This window comes from Erpetoichthys calabaricus, chromosome 18, assembly GCF_900747795.2.
Source record: "Erpetoichthys calabaricus chromosome 18, fErpCal1.3, whole genome shotgun sequence".
Lineage (NCBI taxonomy): Eukaryota > Metazoa > Chordata > Cladistia > Polypteriformes > Polypteridae > Erpetoichthys > Erpetoichthys calabaricus.
In genome coordinates, this window is record NC_041411.2 from 148,301 (window position 1) to 174,780 (window position 26,480).

Genomic DNA, 26,480 nt, shown 5'->3' on the forward strand with positions numbered 1-26,480 from the left:
CTTTGCTTAGGAGATCCCATCACAAAGAAGCCAAGCCAAATGACGGGGGTGTCCCAAACCTGTCCCCAGACGTGTCCATGTGCTGCTGGGCTGCTTGGTTTTGAACGGGCTCGTTTCCATTTTGATTTGTGTTTTAGGCCACGCAGCTTGGCCGACTCCGCTCCGAGCCTGGCTATGCTGTGCCATCGCTTCAAAAATGTCAGTGAAGTTAGAAGGGGAGGCCAGCAAAAAAATAATTAGACAAAAAACAAACAAAGCACGGGCCTAGCAATGTCCAAAAGCCAAGATGCAAGACACCATCTTCAACTGGTCAGGCAACAGTACACCATGTGACCCCCCGTGTCACGTGACCAGCATCTACTAAACAACTGACTACAGGATGGCGGAAACACAGAGAAGAATCACCAAAAAGGAAATGAGCTCAAAAACCAACCAAAGTCCTGTAATCCAAAAAGAAAACGAAACAGAATGAGCGCCCAGAATATCCAAACCTCGAGCATCCAACAGAAAACAACGTCTGAAGTAGGACGCCAAAGAGCAGCACTGGCTTGGGGGCGTTCAGGGGGTCCTACTCCATGACGGTCTGCACTTCACTGATTTTTGTATTTGCTCTGTGAAGTTGTCACAGTAATGACTGTCATTTCTAGACACTTCATAATCTTAGAGATACCGAGGTCAAGAAACGAGCAGAAGAGGCAAACACCAAGACACAGGCCAAGGTCAAAACTCAGAATCAGAGGAGTCAAAAACACGGGCGGCGATTCAAGACCAGAAATTCCAAAAGAGCTGCTCACCGAGCAAATGGTCATTAATGGTCCAGCTCAGATACCCCAGAACTAAAGGGGACGTCGCCAATGAGAAACATCCCTGGGATTCTGAGATGGGTTTCCATGGCAATGCTTGGCGCCTGCGTTACTACAAATTCAAATCAAGAGATTCAGATTCTCTGTCCTTCAAAAACCCTACTGGAGACAGAAACGTAGACATGTCAGAGGTCCTAACAGGGGCTCCAGCGACTCATGAAGTCAGAGGGCACGGCGGCGTGCTACTCATGGACTCCAAGATCCTGGATAATCACTTTAGGACTACGACCTGCGCATGCGACTTCAGTTCTGCCCTCTCTTCACATCACGATTCCCTCCACCTTTTCATCACTCACACCATTACATCCTCATAGTCAAGTCCAGGCTGGGACCTCATCTGCATTCACCAAACATTTGAAAGCAAAACTTGGAGCTTTCCAAAGCAAGTTAGGAAGTTTAAGAGGAAAGTGACGAGTGAGGTCAGCACAGCACGAATGGAGGAGGTGGTCAATCAGGCCTGTCGTGGACACCGAGGGGCACACAGCAGGCAGGGGGGACACTAGACACCTAAAAGCACATGACGCGGGTACACCCAGAGAGCGAAGAGACAGCAGACGCAGCCATTCTTGATTAAATGGTCCTCTCTCACTGGTCCAGTATTAATATTAATAATTGTGGAGAGGATCTTAAAAAATCTGCCCGGCATCACCCCCACCAAATGAACTGGCCACGCGGGTCTCAAGAAACCGAAAGGAGACGCGAGAAGGGAAAAGTGAGCAGTGACAGCGCCATCTAGTGGCACCAAGACGGCTCTTTATCTCGTGTGCTGGTGACTGCCGCACTCCAATGCCCACCTTCCTGCTTCTGAAGACAGCGGACCTGTGGCAGCCACTTGAGAATGGCACTCGTGGTTAAGGAGCTCACACGATTTAAACGTGTGCCACACACATGCAAACACTCCGAGCACACGTGTACCAATTTACACAAATCTTTAATTACTAACACGCATTTAGCAAGGAGTTCAATCGCACAGCAAATTAGTGAAAACTATTTAGCACAAGACGAGACAAAATAAACAGCGTTAGTTACAACTGATCACATTCAGTTCCACAAACGACCCGTTCAGCTCAGATCATAAAACACACTCCGGTTATTAGGAAACCTTGGCACAACCAGACGGGTCACAGCAGAAAGCCACCTCAGATGGAGGACAGCGTCACCCACAGTTTGAGACACCGGAGCTCACCGGCTCGGCCCTCCTCTGCTCTCCACCGCCGTGCCCACCCGCTGTCTTCACGTGTCTCACCATTTGCTTTGGCCGTGCTCAGGGTGTCAATGGCTCCACCCCCATCTCCTAACTCGGCACGAAGCTCCACCTCCTCCCATCTGTGGATTTGGCTCCACCCCTAACTGGTGCACTCCCATCGACTCCGCCCTGTCCTATCCAGTTTAGTTTGGCCTGCTTTTTGCTTTGGCTCCTCCCATCTCTGCATGCTGACCCCTCCCCCGGCCCCAAAATCAGCTATGGCTTCGTTAATAATGTCAGTCATTTTCTGTGACTCTGCCTTTACCAGAAGCCTGGCGTCTGTGGGCACGTCTGGTTGGCAAGTGCCTGTACAGACTGGGGGTCCATCCGCTCCTTCGAGTGCTCACTTGGCTGCCCGGTCCAGACTTTGTCACATCTCAAGTGGCCTTTCCAGTTTCCCAATGGGATGGAATGGATGTTGCGTGGCTAAGCCTATCACAGGGGGCTCTTGGAGGAATTTAATCGGGTTAGGTCTGCACTGGGTACACTTAACAGGGAACTGGCACTGACCCCAGAAGTAATCCTGGTACCTAATGTGGTGCTCAAAGTGAAAGGTGGAGCAGAGAGTTAGGCGAGAGCTAAACCAGTGAGAAGGGGGCACAGAAGGCTCTCGTGTTCGGCTCCTCTTACTGGTACAGATTTTTGTTAAACGCTTATTCCTGGATTTGTGATCTGCTCTGCAGCATCCCTTAGAGGAAATGAAACATAACAAGCAGTAAGAAAACCACAACACTGACATGGTAAAGATGGCACTGGGCACGTCTGGTGGTGCAAGAGGAGCAGGCACTTGATCTACGCAGCTTCAGTTTGACAGGGCACAGCTCTGCAAGGCGCTTTGTAGTTCACCAATGCCTCAGTGAGGAGTACGGGCATGGGTGTGTGTCGTCGAATAAAGAAAGACAGGGTCTTCTGTTGGTGTCTTTACTAAAGCAGCGCCTGAACCCACTTCATCTCACCAGCCGAGCTCTTCATTCTCAGCCCAACATGAACACACTTGGCATGCTCTCCGGTACCCCGGGATCTGCCGTGACACAGGTGTACATAAAGGATCATCCAACGTGATGCCAGCATGTAGTGGTGAAGGGTGCTGAGATCCGAGTCCGAGCCAGTGGGGCAAAGAGGGTGACAGAAAAGTGAAGGGGACCCTTGGGCTTTGGCTACACTGGTGCACCATGTGGAAGCTTGGAGGTGGAGGAGTTAAGCAGGTGAGGTGTGGCGCCGTCCCCTTGGTATTTGTCCCAAGTGTCCCTTTGCCGTTTTCCTGGCAAGTGAGTTGGGCAGACATCGGCCCGTACAGGCCCAGCCCCACATTAGACAGGTTCTGTCTCCAGACGCCGGGCACAGAGGAGGAAGCGAGAGCACATGGCAGGGACAGACCTCGTAGAGGCCCTCGAGAAGCCGACCGTGCGCTCGCTGCAGTTTCACGCCAGTTAATTACTTCACCTAATGAGCTTCTCAGAAAGAACGAGCCTCTCAGCTCTGCTTCCTGTAAGGATCTGCGGCACCTTGCCAGTCGCAATGCCAGCCCGAGCGCGTGCCTACACAGTGCCCACTGTGCCTCGCCTCCCTGCCGAGGGCGATAGGCAATTGAGGCCCGAGCACAGGAGCTAATTAAATCAATGGCAGATAATGAAGAGCAATTACGAGTCCGGTTAGGCGCATCTTCGCTTGTAAAGAGCGCGGCTCTCCCCGTTTCAGAATCCGTTTGCGTTTCACTTCCACCAGGCAGGCGCGACAATTTGGAAGGTGATTTGTGTTTCGGCGTAATTGCCAAAGCGTTTAACTCCACTTGTTTGTTTCTCTCCTTTGTTCCAGTTTCAGAAGGAGGTCAATTAGCTCAGCGCCATCTCATTTGGCAGCACCGGAGGACACGGAGTTTGTGCTGACTGTGCCATCAGGAGGGACGTGCAATTCCTACGTCACATTGTGGCATTCAGGGGGCCACGCTGGACTGGACGACCACGGTGAGCAGAGTGCCATCTCAGAATGCCCGCTTGGCCACCATAGCTACGTGTCCAGTTGGGCCCTCAAGGGGCTCTACAGTGCTCTGGGCACAGTCCCGTATAAATCAAAGATGGCAACGGTGTTAGCACAACAGACGCCAGTCAGCATGCACCTCACAAACAACTGAAGACCCCTGCTGGGTTGGCGCTAAAATGACGACTGGCAGTCATGGCAGCTTTGAGGTCTCGGAGAACAACCAGCGTCCCCCCATTCCGGTCCCACCTGCTATGCACTCAGAGTTGGGATGGCCTGTGGCGCCAGACGGTATGCGCACATTTCACTTGAGACCCCCGTCTCCTTATTTAGTGCGGTGTTGGGGTCATTTTCAGTAATTGTACATTGTAAGGACTGACACACGACGCCAGCTACGATTACCTTTGAACGCACTATAAAAACGGGGAGACGGGACATCCAGCCTCTCAGGGGGTCTGCCCAGAGCGCAGGTCTGTAAACAGCTGGGATTATTCAAACATTCTAACGATTTGTCATCATTTGGGCACCGCCATCCTGCACATGGCTTTAGACGGCAGGCACCGCCAGTTTGTGTCGTCTCCTGGTCTCGGGACCTGCCATATCAGTAGTCCCGGTGTCGGCCTTCTGTGCCCGCATTTCCAGCCAGTTTCCCATCAGGTGCGACCGTTTGCGCCTTCAGCCATCTCTGCATGTTGACGGAGGTCGTCTCACCTTCTCTGCCCCATCTGGCAGTCCAGAAAAGGGACAGAAGCCACTGCCACAGGTGCCACACCATGTCCGGGATATTCAAGGGTGGGCTGCAGCTCCCACCTGGCGTCTAAAAGAGGAACACGCAGACCACCTGCCTCCACCATCTTGTGTAATCACGTCAGCAGTTCTTCTGGTCTGACCGCCCCCTGGTGGGCTACGTGAAGTGAGGAGGGCTGAGAGTCAGAGGTCAAGGATGACATCATTCTGGGCATTTGGCTCAAGATGTCACAAGTTTCTCTCATTTTGTGGCACTTTAAGTTTACTTTGCTGTCAGTTTGTTTGCCAGCTTCATAGCATCTCAGATGAAGTGGGACAAGATGAACAATAAAGACCCTCGATCACCACTACACAACAATAGTAGACATGGAGGGACGTCCCAGCACAGTGGAGTTCACAGAAATGCAGGCCACCCAAACCGCACAATCCAGCTGTGGACGCAGGGCTGTCACCTCCACCGCTGTATGTCCTCCTCACATCCGTGACATGGTGACTGGAAGGCCTTCTGCGATCACAACAGTAAATGGGATTCCATTATCAGGCACAAGTGCTGGTGTGATGGCCTCCAGCAGCCGCAGCCTCAAAATGCCGAGCACCAGTAGCAGGAAGTAAAAGGCGACATGGAGGGCAAGGGGGTTGGGCTGATCCGAGTTTTGTAGCGCCTTTCAATTACTGTTCTAGCAACAAGCATTCCATGTTTGATGACCCCAACACTGGGATGATGGACCACCAGCCAGCACCTCGTCCCTAACCCTCAGCCAAAGCCAAGTACGCCTAAAGGACGACTAAAAAATACTGAAAGTAGACAGGAGAGGAGAGAAGAGGGGCCAAGAGCCACACACGCCCACCCGACTGACCGACCGGACAGCCCAAGCAAAGGACCACAAGGACCATCCGCCCTGCTTTGGACTGGCAAAAAGCAAACATCAATCAGATAACGGGAAACATCTCATCCAACGGGCCCAACCTGTGACGAGGGTAGCGGGGCGTCTCAGCTAATCGGACCACCCGAGTGAAGTGAATCAACAAGGCCTAATGGGACTTATCCATTATTACCTCGGCCCATATTTCTTGGCAGGCTGATTGTTTCGTGCAGGCTGACATCTCATACGGCTCTAAATTACTCAGACCCGCGACGGCTTACAAGATAGCAGTAAAATCAGGAGAGGATCAGGCAATGTAATTATAGTATGGAAATGATGCTGATCACTCAAGCAGCACGCAGACCTTGACGAAGAGCCCCCCAGTCCTTCCACCGGACCCCCTCCGGCACCTGGGCCGAGCAGGGGGGCCTCGGTGCAGCAAAGAGCCCCAAGACGGCAACGCGTTGACCCCCAGACTCCTGAAGCTGGAGATCAGGAGACAAAAGAAAAGGCGAATCTCCGCTAGGCAAGGGGGCAACATGAAAACAAGCGCGAAAACACGTGTGAAAGGGTCCGACAACAAGGTGACAAACTGCAAGAAGAAAATGAAAAAGGGGAATGAAGATCAAAATCCAAGTCTGAAACGCCCAGAGTGCCAAAGTAAACGTGCGGCGGGCACCCGCCACTTCTGCTCTGTTACGCGGCGGCCTTTGCTTTCATGCCAGTGTTGTGTGAAATCCTCTCGTTAATCAGTTTGGTTCACTTGCTCTTATTGCTAGTTCCTTGTCTCCTGTATGCTGAGCCGTGGGACCGCCGTGCCCATCCTGATGTGCTGTGGGCACTATGGCTCAGGCACTCGGTCCTGCTCGTGTGCTTCACCACCATTCTCCACTTTCTTGCTCTTCCACATGGAGTTCGTTCGTGTCAAGCGAGTTGGACGTTTGCTCAGTCAGGTCGTCTGTCTGAATACAGGAGCGCGGAGAGCCCCTTAGTTATTCACACAGCATCGGTCTCCTCTCTAGAATGTGCTGCCACCATCGCCCTGCTGCAAAGCTCCACCGGAGCACCACAAGCTTGACACGCAGCGGGTCAGACACCCATCCTAAAAGGACCACCGACTGCTGATGCACCCCCCGTTGCTGATCTCCAACAACTCCGCAGCTTCGGTCTACTCGGGGGGTTCAGACCTCACACTTCGAGTGCCTTCGTTTTAAAAGTCTGAACAACAATAAAGAGAAAAACGAATGAGACAAAGGAGATGTTTCTGTTCAAGGCTTGGAGATCTCCTGGCTCGGAGATTCTCTTATATGTTCCCCAAATCACATGCAGTCAAATGTTCATGCATCAAACACGAGCGGTCAGCAGACTGCACACCGTCCTCAAGTGTCAAAAACGAAGCCAAACCAACCGCAGACGGCTAAAGTTCTCGGCCTGCAGCTCAGATGATGCCGAGCACTCGGGCAGCTCCACCACACGTTGGCTTGAAACACAATCTGACTCTGTGCCGGCGAGAAAGTTGCACTCCAAACACGGCAAACATCCTAAGACTGGCTTGACGACAGACCTGGCGTTACATAACAACATATCTGATGGCTCGGGCCCACGTGGCCCTTCAGAAGGGTCTGAACTCCTCAGTTCTCGTCTTTGAAGGCGACTCTCAGTGGACCTCCTGAGCCTTCCCCCCTCCTCCTCCTATGTGTCTCACGGTAACCAAAGTGACCAATCCGATTGCTCCGAGGGACTGGACACACACCCCTCAGCTACATGAAGCTACTGTATGTTGTTTGGGTGGGGGACCTTCATACGGACCCCTTACCCCTTTGAGAGTTTAACTCTGCTGGTTGAGGCCTGCTACAGTCAGGCTTCTTTGTGAGTTTTCAGGCCCAACAAAACCCAAACTCAGTCAAATATTGTACGCTACAATTGAAAAGAGAAATATCTGCTGCCATGCCAACAAGAACAACATGGCACCGGCTGTAAGAGTCACAGTGATGACGTCACAGCACACGCCTGACCATCAATGACGAGGCCAAACTGGCAAAAGATGGAATGGAGGCACACGCAGAATAAAAGGAAGTGAATGTGAAACAAAACGCAACACACAAGTGAAGGCTGCCATCTCACACAGCAGTGACGATATGTGCCACCACCACCACACTGCCATACAACTGAAAGCACATCAGATTGGAAAAGCACAAAATGGAAAGTGATGCTGAAAATGAACAACACACTCAAAGCGTGACGCCAATCAGGACAAAATAAGGACAAGGCACACGGGTGACAACAGACGCCGACAAGACAGACGTGCCAGGGCACGGTGGGTGTGCCGACAAGGAGACCTGCTGCTGAGGGGATTCCAGGACAGAGGGGCAGTGTGCCACCATCACTCTGGTGGGTCCTCAAAGAGGCTATTGGGCACAACAGCATGAACCTGCACAACTACCTAACTTCAAAAGCGTGCCAAAAGAGGGAAGGCCACAGGGATTGGCTATTTCAGGACCTGGCAGTACCCCAATGGCCCAGTTCTTCTTTTGTTGCACTGACGGTGACACGTGGAGCATACAGACAATGATACAGAAAGTATGGGGTGCCCGCTCCATAGCCTCACATGCTTGCCTTGCAATTTGGATTTCTCACCATCTCCTTAGGAGGGATTGTGCAGTACTCGGTAGCAAAGCAGCTGGCAGTGCCAACCTCCAAACGTGATCAGCAGGCTGATTTCCCCCCACCCAGTGGCACACATGGCCAGCTCACTATGCCTGGCACCCGCTTGTTTCTCTCATGCTTCTATTCAAAGGCACTATACAGCAGAGAATTGCCAATGCCCTCATTCAACGGGACACGGCCAAGTAGGGGGCACGGTGTGAAGCACTCGCCCTCAACTTCTTGCTGACAAATTGCCGCCTGGAGAAGAGGCTCCCAGAGGCACCTTGAAAAACACGGGGGGCTTCAGTGCGCTGGCCCGCGGCCAGGCAGCTAAAAATAAAGCGCAGGCAATCAAAGTGAAAGCTCAAACGTTCGCCTGTCAAAGTCGCTTTGCCCGGGAATGGCAGCCAAACAAGCGGCACGTTAGTCGGAGATGGCGTCATTTCTAATCATCGGCCTACTAATTACGCCGAGAGCCTTTAGCGGCTCCATCCTCACCGGGGTCATTAAAGCGGCCCTGCTGCTGCAATAAACGTCTCATTAGCCTCCTTTTAGGGCCACTTTTGGGACTCCCCTTAATGATTTCATGCTCGTTACTTTTCTTTTATTTAATTTGCCCCCCTCACTTCTCATTAACCTTTTTTTTTTTGATTTACAAGTAAACATTTTTAAAAAACAAAGCCCAGTTTAAACAGGGAAGTCAACTGACTGAAGATGACACGAGGCCCAGAGTGAGAGACCGCAACACAGAGTCAAGTGGGCGATCTCGGCGGGCATGACGCCACGCACTGGCCTGCTGCTGCCTGCACCTACAGCTCACACTCCGAGGGAAGGACCCGGGCGGGGCGGCACAAGCCCCCAGGACTGCCCCTTTCCCGATTTCTGTCTAATACAGCAGCAGTTCGGGTCTTCAAATAAAGCCTAAGGTGAGACACGGGAGGCGTCTGAGGGCACCACTTATTCACTGGACAAGGTTACCGATGCCAGGGTGCACGGTGTGCTCAAGCATCTGCCTCCTTACAGCCATGTAAGCTGCAGAGGACAGCCACTCATCCCAACTGATGACAACTTCGAACACCACGAGGAGTAATGGTGGCACTCTGGGGGCGAGTGAAGGAACAAACGACATATTGTTGGCCTTACATCATCAGAAAGGCGATGCCAAAGGCGGGCCATTCAGCCCAGTAAGTTTTGAAGGTCCCTAAAGTCCCACTCTCCTGCCTTGCACTTGGACACGGATTCCATGTGCCTGCCAAGAAAACCCTTTTGTGCCAAACACGCACTTAACAAGTGTGTGCCCGTTGCTGCCCCGGTCCGTCCCGTCACCTCTGCTCGATTAAACTCCCTACCTCTTTGCTTACGGCTCATTCCTCACAGTCCTTCAACCAGCTGAACTGGCGAGTGAACAAAGCTGTCCAAACTTACCCAACATCACCTGGCACTTGTGCCCATCGCTCAGATTAACACACAAAGGCGGAGGATTCTTCACAGGTGCTCTGGACGGACACAAGCAGACCACCTATGAGCGGTTGGAATGAAAAGCGGAAGCCCAGAGGTGCTGTGTGCCAAGCCCCGGGCACTGCAGGAGGCAGCCAGTGCGGCACACTGGGGCCTCGTAAACAAGCGGCACACCGAGCCATTTGTTTCTCTGTACGCACGGACGGCTGTCACTTTTATTAACACAATGAAGCTGAACAGACCTGTTTAAAATGAACACGGAGGCAAATGGCTTTGGTTAAGGTTGCAGAGGCACTTCATTTGTCACAGGCGCCCGTCTCCCTCTCCTTGAGCTCGTCTACGGCTTATTGCGATACCCTCCGTTGAGGAGACCCCATCCATTAAAACCAGACACCAGAAAATCTCTGCTGACCACTGCCTGGCTCTCTTAAAGGGACACACTCACTTGTGCATAACCCACCGATGCTGATCCATCATCCACACGAGCTGCGCGAGTCTTCTGATAAAACACGGACGAGATACGCACGTCGAGGGAGGAGAGGCTGGCGATCGGAAACAGCAAACGTTCAAGTCGTGCCACAGACTGCTGCACGCCATGTGGGATTCTGGCCTCGGTCTCCATCAGGAGATCACTGGACTGTGAGGCGCCGAGCCACACCACAAACTCCAGGTGTGAGCGGAAACTTCAAACAGGACAATCAGCGGAGAGTGAGCAGGACACAGTGTGTCACTAAAAATGGTCACCCAGGAGAAAGGGTGCGAAAAGCCAAACAAACAAGGCAAGAGACTCAAATGCAAAAGCCAGGGAGCTAAAAGGAAAGCTCACCTTTATACTCGAGTCAACAAACTGCCCAGCTGTAACCAGCCACACCAGCACTCCCAGGCCGTTTACTGGTGTACCCCCAGTCGGGGCCGACCAGGACACACCACCTCGGCAGGGAATCCCCAAGCCAAAGCCAGAATTCACATTAAAGCCGTTTGTATGTTGGCGTCTTACATGCTGTGCACTTCTTGACAGTGGCAGCAACAATTCTGAGAAACTAATTCATGCATTTATCTCTAGTAGGACTGACAACTGCAATGCGGTGTTCACTGGATGTTCAAACTGTTCTTTATAAGCTAATCCAAAATGCTGCTGCAAGAATTATTACAAGAACAAGAAAATACGAACACATAACTCCAGTTCTTAAATCCTTACATTGGCTTCCGGTTAAGTTTAGGGCAGATTTCAAAATCCTTCTTTTAACATATAAAGCATTAAATGCTCGAGGTCCGGCTTACTTGTCTGAACTTATCATGACTTACAAACCAGAGCGCACATTAAGATCTCGATGCTGGTCTGCTTATGATTCCAAGGATTGATAAAATAACAATGGGAGGTTGAGCTTTTAGTTACAGGGCCCCTAAACTGTGGAGTGGTCTGCCTGCCACTACAAGAGACGCCCCTTCTTTTAAATCCCAGCTGAAGACTCACTACTTCAGTTTAGCACACCCTGACTAGAGCTGCTGATTAACTGAGCAGAATGCATCTCTGTTGTTAGTCATTAGCACTTAAACATAAGTAACATGATAGTTAGAATTGGATACTAACCCTCACCTATTCTGTTTCTCTTCTTGGTACTCAAATGTGGCACTTAGTGCCACGGCCCACCTGCCAAGTTGTTTTGCCTGCCTAAGGTAAAGTCATCCCTGATGGAGGTTCGCAGGAATCGTGAGAAAGAGGGGTCCTGTCATCGGATTGGCTGGCCCAGCGCTGTTCAAATGGGGGAGGCAGCGTTATGGATGAGGTCTCCAGGAGTCTAAAATTATCCAAATCTTATTATGTGATATCGTCTACTGTTAAATTCTGCTCCGTACTTCTAAAAAATTTTTTTTTTATTGAGGATTTGTTCTGTTCTGTGTATTGTATTGACCCCCTTCTTTTGACACCCACTGCACGCCCAACCCACCTGGAAAGGGGTCTCTCTTTGAACTGCCTTTCCGGAGGTTTCTTCCATTTTTTTCCCTACAAGGTTTTTTTGGGAGTTTTTCCTTGTCTTCTTAGAGAGTCCAGGCTGGGGGGCTGTCAAGAGGCAGGGCCTGTTAAAGCCCATTGCGTCACTTCCTGTGTGATTTTGGGCTATACAAAAATAAACTGTATTGTATTGTAACAATCAAGAAATGGCTGCCATTACAACGACTTGCCACTGTGGTAGGATGTAAAAACAAATCAAGAACAGCAAAACCAGAAACTCCATGAAAGGAGAAGTCTAGAAAGCAAAACAAATACTTCTAAAGACAAAAACACGCAGAAATCAGTTTGAAAACAAAAATACCAATAAAAGGCCATCCCTTCCACGGGCAATGGAGCAACAAAATGCCAATGCCCATGAACAACAAAAAACAAGACATGGAAAAATAAATAATCAAAAGACAGCCAAAAATCAGAAGCACCGTCCGTCTCCAGAACTAGGAAACAACAAAACCAAATTAGCACAGACGTTCTGAGAAGCCGTGTGTTGTGCCCCCCTGGTGGTCCGATGGCTCCTACTCTTCTGGTGCACTTCAGCGACACATGCCCAACGGTCACAGGGGGCGGCACCTCCTCCTCCTCACGCACCTCTTACCGAGCCGGCGCTGGACACCACAAGACAACTTCACCGAAAAGGAGCCACTGTTATGGCTCAGCCTTCATTCTTCTGGTGTATTTCATGGTCTCCATTCTATTTGTTAAGCTTCCATCTTTTGCCGTTTGTGTTCTATCAAACCTCGTTTAACTGTAAGGTACCCAGCCAGGACGCCTCCTTAAAGGAAGGACAGGGGAGATGGCTTTCGACAAGCGCTCTCTCCCCTCAACGGCTATCTGGCAGCTCCCCTGGGTTGCAATGGCACAGGGCAGTATGGGAATTACTATTTGCTGGCACATCCCGGTTGGCTTCCATGGAGGCCCCACCAATGGGGGGGGATGGGCTATAGGGGCTGCAGAGCCCTAACTTGGGCTTCGACCACAGCGGTGAGAAACTCCAGACCTCCATAACAAACCAACAGGAATGCACTGGGAGCCAGCGGCTTCACAGAAACAAGCCAGAGTCGGGGCGAAGAGGGCCAGAGTTTGTCAGTGGAGAAACCGAGGCTGAAGGAAGGAAGGAAGGAAGGAGAAGCAGTCCTGGGCTGTAAGGCAATTGGTGCTACTGGGAAAAGTGTGGAAAACGCTTCCCGCTGAATAAAGGCCTATTATTTTATGACACTTGTGCCTGTGTCTGTCGTGCCGGGTGTTTGGGCAGCTGGTGCGCCCCCATGATGGTTCACACATGTTAGCAATGGATGCTTAAATGACCTGCCCTGCTCCCTTAAAGTGGAGACCAAGGAGGCCAGATGTTTCCAGAAGTTGATGCTGACACTTCCGTCTTTGTGATTTTAGCTGTTTTTGTGGATTTCCTAGATTTTGACACCGCTGCTCTTGTGTGGTCCTGTCTTTCCCTTGAGCTGTGACTTCTTTGAAACTTGCTTGTTACTGGTGCTCCACCTGCCTCTCTTGATACACCTTAATTATCTCTAAACTCCCCATTTTCAGGCCTGGCCTTGGGGACATGGCTGGGTTGGAGGGGAGCCTTTTCTAGGCTGGCCTGCTTTCTGTGCGAATTTCAAAGTCTGCACCCATCTTTCTGCTTTACATTGGCAAGAAATCATAATAACCAAGGACATCCAAAGTGGCAGAATAACGTCACACCCAACAGTAATGGCTGCCCTTGAAGAGCCACGAGAGAAGACAAAGCCAAGGAAGCACTTTGAGCTACTACATTATTTGTATGAAAATGTGCTATATAAATAAATGTTGTTGTCGTTTCTCTGTTTCTGGCAGATACGCCTCACCTCACAGCAAAGAGCCGAGTGGTGCGGAGGGACTCCAGTGGAACTTCTGATATTCCTGTCCAACTGTTCTGTTCCATCTGCGTCCATCTTTCTCTCAACTCTCTCTTCTTTAGTCTTCTGTGAATGGTAATAAAGACCGAAGATTGTTGGGAAAGAAACAGATAAGAGGGAGGAGAGCCGAGGTGAACTTGTGGCACCTGATCTTCATCACACTCGGACATCAGTCAGTACATTAGGATGGACACTGACATAAAAGCCAGCAGGTGGACCACACATTCGAGTGACAAATTAAAGGGAAACGCATTAAGGACTGAAGGCAGAAGGAGCTGCGGGATTGTGAAATGGACACGGAGGTACTGCTGAAACTCTGACAACCTTTAAGAAATATCTGGAAGAGAATGAACATCACATGAATATCAGTCCCCAGTTAACCTCTAGAGAACATGGGGGGGGGTCATGAGGTCGCTGGAAACACGTGTGTGGCGCTCCCTATATCTTTGCAAAAGGATGAATGTCCAAGTCTTTAGAGTCCTGGTGCTTCCCGTTTGTGAGACATGGACACGAGACAAGAATGGACTCCTTTAGTGTCTCTTCGGGGAATCCTTGGGGGCCGCTGGTTTGACTTTGTGTTGCTCACGGAGTCCCAAATGAGGCACATGACCTGCATTGTGAGGGAGCGTCAGTTACGGCACTACGGCCATGTGGTGTGATTTCCTGAGGGTGACCCTCATTGTTGGACTGCATGGTCTCCTCCCGTTTGTCAAATTTCTTAAGTTCTTGAAAGGACACCTCATCGGGTTAGGGTTTGTTTTCTGGAATTTGACTAATTTTTTTGAATTTGAAGGCAGGCAGCCTTGAGGGAAAAGACAAGGACGGGGTCAAGAGGACACCAGAAATGACTCACAAAAATCGGGACACCAAAACCAGAATTCCAACCACAAATGATGGGCTTACAAACACGGGGAAAGCCAAAGATTCTAAACTGGGAATTTTTCCCAACTGGTTGTTGTAATCAGGACCAACACTAGGACATTGACGCTATGTGCCACCATCTTTTATAGGAAGGACAAATATGCCTTGCACCATCATCTGACATCCCTGTCAGATGAGCGGCAGTGGGCATAAGAACTGCAAAGAGCATGGCCGTGGCAAACATCCATAAGCATGATAAAAACTGGTGTCGAGGTGACGTGTCACAAATATTAAAGAATACTCAAATTCTAATTTATTTCCAAAGGTGTACCCAAAACGACTTCAGTGAAGCTGTAATGGAGATTCGTGACGCAGGGTCTGGCATCTCATTCACCAAGCCTTAAAGAAACATGGAGATGTGCGGTTGGACAAATCAAACCCACCGGTCACCCAGGACATCGAGTGAAGCCAAGGCATGGCCTCAAAACCTTGTCGAGTCTTCACCATACTGGATTAAGAGATCAGCCACCAGAGACACCTCTCCAGCGCAATGACATTTCTGTCTTGGAATGCAGATGATGGAGGCCAAGTGTCAAACAGAAGAATGACCAATAAGAGACGAGAGGACGCCTCCTCCCGTTACACAAATCGGGACAAACGGGAACATGAGGAGTGCGCAGCTACGAGCAGCACGGCACCCACCGAGATCCAAAGGACAGTGGCGATCAGGAAGACGAGCGTCCACCGAGAATCACAAAGCAGCCAAGGACGAGCACGAGAAGATCTGCCAGACCGAAGCCATGCCATCCGCAGCTTTGTCTCCTGCTTAGAATGCATTCAACTTTTTTTTTTTTTTTTTTTTTTTTTAAGAACGGCGGACAATTTCGATCCTTGACATTTTCCTCCAGATATTTGAATTTCCATATATTTGAAAAGCTAATATAAACAAGAGCAGGGACATTTGCATTTTGGGCATCACAAAATGAAAAATGGAGCTCAAGTAATGTATTGCGGCTGGAGAAAGAGGAATGACAGAGGTGGAGGCGAGCGCCCATGACAGCATCCAATCAGGGCAAGTCGACTCAATTCCAGGCACAATATAGACTTTCATCTGCAGCGCCATTTAATAGGCATCACAAAAGAGATTGCTTTCAAGTCGGTGGGCTGGGAGACTCTGGGCACCTGCTTTTAAATACCAGCCAAAACAAGATGGCTTAACGGCACAGTCCCGAAAGGCAACCCTGTCCAAACTAAACCCTGTGTCTGCTTTCAAGGAGAAGACAAACAGAGGTGGTCCAAACTCGCAGGAGAGGAGCTGCTTGATGTTGAGTGACTGGCACCCAGGATGCCAAAGACCTGAGGAGTTCTCTTGCTTAAAATGAGGAAGGGGACGGAGGCCCACTGCAGTCCACTGTGTGGCACCTGAAGATTTCACCCATCTCTGCACGTTCCACATCTCTTTAGTGGCGACATTCTGGACTTAAATGTGCTGTCCAGATAGGCTGGAGCTCCGCCCCCTGGCACTCCTATCTGCATGCGGCCTTTGGCCCCTCCTACCTGGGTCTGATGCAGGAAGCAGACTGCCAAAGCCTCAAAGTATCGCGGCCATTTCTCCAAATCTGTCACTTTTTGTCACGTTCCCATCTCTGTTATCCTGTAAGGCTTATGACCCTTGGACACTCTTGTTGGTTTCCACCCCTCAGATTTTCTACGTGTCGTCTTCTGCCCGCTCAACTGTGCTGCCTTTTGGACTGCGGACCTTAAATGAAGTTTATCTTTTGGCCCATCTACCACAGCATCTATTTTGCTTGCTCTTTGTGGTCTTCATCCCAACCTGGGCTCACGGTGCCAGCTGCGTTTCACAGGTAACCCATAGTGAAGTCCAGTGTTTCAGGACGTACACTGAGGGCAGCACCAATTAGGGTGAAATTGTCAGAGTTGCAGCTTACAAGTCAAAGGACCCGCGGGTTCGCTTTAGCCCAGCAGTGGCTTTGTGCCCCTTAGGCTCCAATTTTACTGTGTGAGGATGTGAACTGTAGAGGAGTAAGACCCTCACTTATCAGTGGCACAATCAAACTCATGCCTTTCACAGACCAGCTTTACCCGCCTAGCTGCCATCTTATTCCAACCTGGGGTACCAAGGGGACACGTCTACAGGCAGATACAAAGACGAGTCTCAGAGAGGCGACCCGGCCTCGCAAGGAACAGCCGTCAAACCGGACGCATCAGCCACAGTTCATAAGAACACACAGTCTTCTCTGTCAAGGGAGGTACAGCGGCCGGAGCAGAGGGAGTCTGGGGGAAGAGAGACCCCTCGGGATGGCCACGGCTCGGTGGTCTAAACGTTTGAAGACCCGTGTGATGTGCCAGCAAAGAGGAGCTGTAAGAGGGGGTTTCTGAAGGGCAGCTGCGGTCACAACGTATAAAACAACAGTCGGGACTCACAGAAGGTGAACTTCATGTCACACAAAGTCTTCTTCACCATCTTTGGCAGAACTTCTGGGTGTTGGTATTTTAGCAACTCCAGCTGGCAGAAGAGAGAAGTGAACAGAAAATCTCGTTTCAGTGATGCACCAGTCACACTCTGACGTCTGTCCGTTCATTTTTGACACGTGCTCGTTGTAAACCCGTAACGGAGCAGGAAGCGCGTGACTTCTAGAATGTTCTTTAGGTTGAAGTAGCGACACACTCAGAAGAACGTCTCAAATGCTGCTTATTTTGAACCATTTAACCAACTCTCCATACAGCGTGCTTTTCTAAAAACCACACCCTTCCCTCAGGATGTCATACGTCCCAAAAGACGCAGACCACAGCCATCAATACATGAACATAAAGTAAACGACAAAAACATTATTGAACAATCATATACAACAACTTCGGCACAGTGGCCTCTGTAACGTCACCTCCAATTCAGCACCCAAATCTAAAAAGTCAGTCATCGTCATCATCATGACGAAGGACACAAGTACCAATACCGACATTGAGATGACAGGAGACGTATTTATATGGGGATCATTGGTCCACGCATTTTAGTTGTGGCAAAATAAGAACTTTGTCATTTTAAGAAGTTAGAAAATGACAGACAGGGAAACGTTTGGGAGCAACTTCATTAACGGATTTGAAAGTTGGAACGTTTTCGGATACTTAATTACTTTATCAAAGAGACAAATATCCCATTTTTATTTTTAAATGTTTGCTCATGGTCACAATTTGCACGCGCGCTCCGCTTTAATCGCTCAGGTGGACTATTGGCCAACATTATAGGATTCACAGATCCATAATTTCTCTAAACCTGCTCATCCAGGTCAGGAGAGCAGCTGCCGCTAATCCTGGCCAGCAACAGGTGCAGGCACCCCCCCGGACACACACACACACACATCAGGGGGCGACTTACGAACACTAAAATCCCACCCCACATCTTCAGACTGTGGCAGGAAACCAATGGGGGCCACACATGCAAACTCCAAGCAGGTAGGACCCAAACTGAGACCCCCCAGACTTCTTACGACGAGGCAGCGGCACTACTGTCATGTCACTACACACCTAATTCTGTGAATGTCAAACATTTACATTAACCGTGGCCACTTATTTGAAAGTCATTTCAGCAGCATAATGCATCCATGGGGGGCAGGCCCCCTGACCACTCCTAAGGCTCCTCCAAATGTCACACTGACTGAAGTTTTGTCTTCTGTGTTCTCCCATGGTTTGATTCTCATTCAGGCACATGGCCAGACGTAAATGGTGAGCAGGGCTTGGATTTCTTAAGCCATACGTGGCTACCGGTGGGATGTGGGCGAGTGCCCAGTTTGAACTTGATTTACGAGTTACACTGAAACTTTAACAAATCCGATAACACTTGAGCGTATGCCATTCTGGTCTTTCCAGTGCAAGCAAACTTTTAGCATGGGATCTAAGCAGGTGTTACACATGAGACTGCTGGCGTCTTGTGGCTCTATGGCCATACCAAAATTTTGGGCTCCCATCATTCTCTGAGGCCATTGCAGGTCACCGGTCTCCACAAATCAAAACAGCAGCCTGGACTGAAGTGCACAAAGAAGATGTGCAAGGAGCCCTGAGCTTTCACCTGGGCCTAAGGCCTGCAAAGTGACCTCCAAAGGGGAGGAGAACAATTGAGAAACAGGCTGAACAAACTAGAGCTGTGTGGTGGTATACAACCACACCAGCATTTGGTTAATTTCTGAACCAGAACTAAATGGTGATTGTCAAGCAGCTTGCACACAATCATCTATTAAGGTCTTCATAGCAGTCAACCCCCCCATCTGATAAAATGTAGTTTAACATTAAGCTTGATTCACCTAGGGGGTCCGCAGAGCGCGGCGAGATGGGGAGGTGTGCGACTGTGCAGTGGTCAGCCGGAGTTCGATGAGGGCTTCTCGGTTATTTACTGAGGTCCCAGTGAGGAGTTCCAAAAGCTGGAACTGATGCCAAATTCAACGTTAGCAGCAATCCAACACTACAACAAACCAATTCTTTTTTGAATTCATTAAATACACCAAAAAATAAAAAATAACAAAAAAAACTCCAATTAAAAAGTCCATAAAAAACAAAGGAGATTCACTAAACAGCAAAATATCCAAACACAAAGTCCAAATCAAGTCAATCCTGAAGCAAAAATACCTGCCATGAAAATCTCGAGGTGGGACTGTGAGGCCTGACCACATGCATAGCCCAGTGGTGCTGGTGGAGAGACCTGACCAGAGGCTTGCAGTTTCACCAGGCCACTAACAAAAGGTGACTTATTAACAACAGAGAATGAGGCCACAAAGAAGTGAAAGTGAGCCGAGAGGAAGGGTACCAAGCCAGCATTCATGAAGGACCCCAAGGCAGGCAGAGATTCTCCTCTTGCTCACGTTCTTCACTTGACCCGTGTCAACTTTTCTAAACAAAGGGAGCAGCTTCCATCACTTCCTAGGGCGTGAAATCGCAGCTCGAGGCAGTACAAGAACGGCCTCATCAGACCATCTAGCGCCTGTCGCGTCAGAGCCCACCACAATAAGGCTTGTCCAGGCCCACGCGGCCCCGCTGTTACCCTCCGGCTTCCTCAGGCACGGCCGACGCGGCTTGTGTTCGAGGCGAGGCGTGAAATTATCCCAGAATGGCCTGCAGTTTGCTTCACTTGGTGGGAAGCCTCAGATGTGAAATTGGCACCTTTTCCGTCCCCCTTTTTTTTCCCTTTCTTTTTTTAAGGCCTGTCGCACACGGGGTGGAAAAGATCATATTTATCACCTGTCAAGGTTTGGCAGAACTGAGTTACGCGAGGCAGGACAGCATAAAATTATCATACACAAGCATGAAATTACAAAATCGCGTGGAACCGAACAACAAAATGATTTCATTTTCGGAAGGAGGCCGTCCCATTTTTTAAAAGCCCTGACACCTCACCAGGAAAACTTTGAGAGGCAGTTGAGGCAGAGGGCACTCTGACATGAGAAGTGGATGCCCACTCAGAGCAGCGGTGACTGCTCAAGTCGCCTTGATGGGCACACAGGCAGAAGTGCCACACAGTTAGCCCACCTTTCAACATCAAGGGGCACTGCTGGGCTGACGGGCAAGTCACATGTCACGTGTTGTGCAAGAGCTGGACACTGAAGAGAAGGTCACTCCACCGGTGTGCCAATGTCCACCACAGCTGCCTCCTGCCGTCAGGATGAAGGCCGGCAAGGAGAGGATTAAAACGCCAGTCTAGCTCTTGGTGCCGCCAACAACAGTTTGACATTTCCCATTCTTCAAGAGAGAGAGAGAGAGAGAGAGAGAGAGGCGTGAAGGTATTCCCATAATTCCTTTCTGCATGCCTAACTACGAGCTCAGGTGCAGCTAGCGTTTGCCCCGGACCGGCCTCATCAACATGAAGGGCAAACTCATCGTTTCTGCATCTTTCCTTGCTGCTGCTTGATTAATTGGCTCTTGACGACGCTGCCAGAATGCATAATGCGCCTCGCCGCTCTCCTCTCCTCTCCCGGCCTCGCCGAGCATTTCCATCTACTTTATATTCAGCGGTGAAAGTGGAAACGGCGTCTTAGTAATTTGATGTAATGACGGCAGAGGAACCCGGGAGGAACTTCATTGTGCTTCCGCTCGTAGCTCACGGCACGGTGACAGATCCCTCCGTCCTCCACATGAGTCTCAGGTGGCAAAGGTCGCCATTCCAGCTCTTATCTGCTTTGGTAACAATCAGGCCAGGCCCACGTTGAGGCCGAAACACCTGGGGGTTGGGAGAGGGATGGTTGGTGCAGTGAGGGGGGCCGGCGCTACAAAGGATGCGAGACACAAAAAAGAGGCCAGAATGGATCAGGCTTGGGACCACACGAACCCACAGCACTTCTGATGGGTGCCCTGTGCATGCCCTTAGACAACCAAGGATATGCCATGACAAGGTAGCACTTACAGCAAGAGCAGTGGAGGGACGCAGTAATTGACAAAAAAAGTTCTAGGTGGAGAAATGTGAGCAATAAAAGCTGGCAAAGTAGGTGGTGTCCTAGTGAAAGTCTGAAACAAGATGGACAAGGTGACTCGTTCAGCTCTCAAATCAAGTGAGCGAGAGAGACAATGGCAGTTAAGTCACCTGATCAATGACTTCTGCCCCCCCAACCATGCCAAAGGGCCCAAGATGACAGCAGCTCAGCACTGCCAGGCTGTCGGAGCTCTAGTCAGGGTGACAAAACATGGCATTTCAGTAACTTCACCCCTGTGAAACATGTCAAGGACAGGCAGCCCCACTCATTGGGAAAGGCACTATATAAGACTTTCGACAGCGTTGCCTGTAAAAGGTGTTAGAGGTGCACTCTTCGGGTCTGATGTTGGCTTCTAATTAGTTGTCTACACCATCAGATGCAGAAGCGGCGTCTTCATGTGTGCGTCTCAGCGACCTTTTCGCAAGTCGGGGAAAACAGGCCTGCAAAGAGCAACTCGGGCGTTGGGCTTAATTAAAACATTTGTGAGCTGCAAAAGGTTAATGTATGGAACTTAATGAAGCACTACATACGTTAACGTATGGGCGCCTACACTGGCACTGCCTGTGCATTCAGTGACACCCGGGCCCGCCGCCGGAGATGCCCACGCCCGTCGAGCGAGGTATGGAGGGAGCAGGCCAGCAGTGGTGGTGGCGGCGGCAGAGGCATTGATTTAATTTAGCAAGTTCATGCAGCAGCAAGCCATCCCTTTAAGCAGCACTAAATTGTTTTTTGACAGCCCTCGAAGCAATTTCTCCCCCTGACATTTGATTTACATATGATCTTTAAACACTGGCACCGCCGTAATAGCTATTTGGTTATCATTCAAATCACTCGCCGCTCCAGTCACATGCCTTGATGGGTCATTTTCCATTGCAGCTCTGGAGAGGCGCGTGTAAAAATGAATGTATAACTAATGAAATAAACTGATTAAGGAGCCAAATCAATCGCTTTACGGCGGCAATGAAGATCTAGCACTTAATTTAGCGTGGACCTGCAAGGCTACGTATTAATAGAAAAGAGCCTAATCTAATTGGCGCTAAATGAAGTACAGTATTAAACGGCCATTCGCTCCAAGCTGCCGTTTAGTTTGCTCCTTTGAAACGTTTAACCCCTCGCAGCCGGCGCTCCTCCTCCTCCTCTGTGTGAACGGGGCACAAACTTGGCACAGTTCAGCCTGGCAGAGCTAAAGGAAATAAAAGGAAAAGAAGCAAGAGCAACGGGCACCAAAGTTTGAACCTGCCGGGCTTTGTGGTCAAGACCCAAATTGCTCAAGTCCCCCCTTTCAGGGTGTTTTGCGATTTGCTCCATTCATCTTCTCCCTGGGCCGGTGCTCCATGAGGTCACTATGGTCGGATATTTAAGCCCACATCATCTCCGCGTGTTACGTACGCGCCAATCACCCCCCCTCACGTTTCAAGAGACCAGAATTATCAAAGTGATGTTGATGATAGATGGGAAGACGACCGAATATTTGAGCTTTGGCGATGATCAGACGTTAGGCTGCAAACTGTGTGTGGATACGTTCAAATATTGAGGATCAGTGATAGCCCAGGACAGAGAATTAGGTGTGGTGTGGCTGGAGCTGTGGGAAGAAGCTATCAGAAGTACTGTGTGATCAGCGAGATAAGATGAAGGCCATTGAGACCAGCAATGCCATGTGGAGTGACAGGTGGAGGTACAGAACGGGACAGCAGGAGGATCAGAACAATCAGAGGTACAACAGAAGTGGCAAGGACATCGACGAGGAGAGACAAGGAGTGAGTGGGCAAAAGACTATGATGGCAAACGAAATGCGGGGGAAGAGAAAGCACGGGTGGAGTGGGAAGGACAAGGGTCCGACTGAAGCGATCAGGCACATCGACCCCACAAAGAAGGAGCAGATGATGATGAGGATGAGTTTGATTTGGAGACTTGTCTGTTGATCTCAGGCTTATTCAGACTCCCATTTCAGCTTCTCCTCGTATCTCCAGATCACACAAGCACCACGTTAGGTGAGCAGCTGGCCGTTCTCCTAACCATGAGGGCCACCAAAGCCCTTGGCTTCCTGTCCAGTGGGCTTCAGGGGGTTTCGTGTCTCTTTTTTTTTTTTGAGGGGTTTTATCTTTTCCCCCGCTGTTCCCAATCAACCTTGTGTTTGCAGACGGCTGTAAATTTCACTTCCATTTTGCTCCTTTTCAGGCCAGTATTTCATTTTCCAGCAGCTATAAAAGGCCGCTGTTAGGAATATATTCACAGTGATAACCCCGTAAAGATAATACGGCGCTCGTAAAATTTTATGTCATGGGCCCAAAAATTGAAACAAGCCACCGCCTGATATATGTCGGCACTCAGTGGTGGGTCTGCTTGGAAGGGCTTACACTGAAGTTGAAGTTTCTTGACATCCTAGTCTTCATTTTTTTTTATTATTCCCTATTCCCGTTCTTTACTTAATTTTGTTATTTCGACTCACTGCCCAGTGACGTAGTTGCTGCTCATTTTATTTTATCATCTATCTATTTATCACTTGTGTTCCAGGTGCCTAATCGCGCTCTGTGGGTGGGTCCTGCTTACCTCACCACTCAGGCCAGTCGGCCTTCTACTCGTGTTCCTGCTTTTCACTCATTTTCGTTGGGTCTTCAGCTTTGACTGCCACCCTATTAGGACCGCGCATCTCCTCCAGCCCTTTTTTTGCAGAGGCCGGAGGTTGACGATTATCCATTCCCTTGTGGAGCATTTTGACCATCTTAGGACGTTGCTTACACTTTCTAACTTTAAGCCAAGTCCTGTTTGAGCCAATGTAGCCCCAAGTCAGTCTTTACAGCAGGAACGTCTCTGGACAAGCTGGTGTGGATTCTGGGAAGCTTTGTGGTTCCGTTTTCAAGGCCTCAACCGCTTAACCATTTGAGAGTCACTCGCGCACAACAGAAGGTGAGGTGCAGCTGGAGAGACAGAGCACAATGACAGGACGCTTGGCGCTCGCTTAGCCGGACTGGAACTCTTCTTCTCCACCAAATCCAGCACATAGGCAGTGAGTTGTCAACTTGGCAGCACTTCTGTCCGTGAGCACCTCCAGCTCTGGGTTTCCCACACGTCCTTCTCAGCCCCACTTGATGAGGCGTCTCCTCGCACTGCTCACCGCCGACATGGCTGTTGACTTTGTGACGAGTCTTGCCTGTTGTGGGGTGTTCACTGGCCAGTGGTCCAAGCCTTGACTAGCCCAACTCCTTACTGCTGACCACCTTCTCCTGCCCATTCTCCTTAAGCACACACAAAACTCCTCAAGTGCATCTGAAGGCTCTCCTGCTTTGGCCCGGCATCCCTGGATTGCAGCTCTGATTGTCCAGTTAGGGGCCTGATGCCACACTCAGAGGTGGGCTGCTAGCAGCTTAGGAGCTGTCCCATTGTACGGTGCTCCATGGTGGGAAGGTACAGTATCTTGGCATCACTGGTTCGTGTTTGTCAAGCAGAATCACAGACCGAATTCTTGGCCAAAATGGCTACAAAGAGGCCAAACTGGACTCGCCACTGCTTCTGAGCTTCACATCCTCATTGAGGACACAAAACTGAGAAGATGACAAAGTGGCCTATTTGACCATCATGACGACCGAGCACAAGGGCTGGCAGCGTAGAAGACCGATGCCTATTGAGCCACTGGGTCGATGTCCTATTCACAACACATCGACCTCACAGGCCTGCACCACCTTTACCAAGACCACCTTGCTAAAGGCATCTGGAGCAGTGCAGCGCAGTGTGTGACAACAGCGTCGTCCTGCTGAGCTCAAACACCACCACGTCCATCACTTCCTGGCCAGTGTCAGATGTACAGGCGTTTGCTTCACGAGACCCCAACTAAAAATGACAGCCAACTCGCCAGTCTCGTGTGGACAGGTGGTGCCACGAACTGTCAATTAGCAAGCAGAGTGATCGACCCAAACAATGCCCGCACTCATCGGGGGCAGCCACTGTACAATCAAGGACCGCTGGTCATGTTAAAGTTGCCATCCCTGTGTGAATGGCTTCACCTGCTGTGACCTGCTTGCTTCGCCCTGCAGCTGGCATGTTCCGCCTGAGTCTGTGTGGGCCTTCCTTCAACACCTCGAAACCATGCAGCCCACTTGAACCCATTTTCGATAAATTTGTTGAGTTCCACTAAATCCATTTCACGTAAATTAGGTTTTCAACTGGTCACATGGCAAACACCAACAGCTAACTCATTTGATACAGTGCCTTACAGCAAGAGCAAATTTTCGACCTCTGCCAGGCGTCCCCCACCAAACCCCATCATCATGGTCGACTAGGCACAAGACGAGCAGTGCGGGCAGCAGGAGGACTTCAAATGCACAACAGAGAGATTCACTCAAATCACTCCGGAGAATCCATAAAAAATCAATTTGGTCTACCAGGCAGGCTGAACAAGTGCCAACAGCGGGCAAGACGAGGCACTGAAAGCCATCAGACCGCAGGTGTCACACTAATCTGAGTGATTCAGCGTGGAGGAAGAGCTCGAGGCATGACGAAACAGGAGGGACTGACTGTTATATAGTGCCTTGAGTGGCCAATGGACAAGAGAATCAAGGCAGGCACAAGCGAGTGGGGGCACCACAGAGGAAAAGGAGTCGGGAATGCGTGAATATCAAACTGGCAGCGCCCATGCCGTCTCAACAGGGGAAGAGCAGCACCAGTCATAAAGGGGTTTAAGGTGCCCACGACTGACGTCCCTTGTCAACACATTTCGGCAGGCAGCCCAATTCCCAAGCAATGACGAGTCACTTGGCCCAACAGAGAAGGAGCAACACACAGTAGAAAGGCGTTATATTAAAAAAGAAACGTCACCGTCCTCGACAGCAGATGTGTGACAAGAACGACCCTCAGCTCTGTGAAGCACATTCAGAGGAGATGACATTAATTCAGCCAACTGTCCACCAGGGGGCACCGCAGTCGCAAGCACAAAGTGAATTGTGCTGAGTTGGGCATTCATGCCAGGGCAGTGAGGGGTGTTGCCACTGTCACCCCAATGATGACGACGATGACACAAACTGTGCAACGGTGCAAACTGGATGACACAATCATGCCTAGGGTGACTCTGCACAACGACGATGCATGGCAGATGCAGTGCCCGCCTATTGTGCTCCTTCACAGAATGCTGGCTAGAACGACTACGAGAAGAATGTCACCGTGCACAGCACCCACGTAGGGCCGGGCTCACAAAATGTGACAATGTCCAAAAAAGGACAAGGAATTCTGAGGAAGTGGACATCATAACCTGCCACTAGATCAAAGCACAGTGCCCATCGAAAAGGGTCTTTTGACTTTTTACAAGGCTGCAATCAAGCTTTGTGACAATAAAGCTGTCACACTCGCCTGCACCTGCACACAGTGGCTTGCAGCGGCCATTGTGCCAGCATCTACTTCAAGTGGCATCTCTGCCTTTGGTAGCCGGTGCTGCAGGCCTTAATGAGGCCCT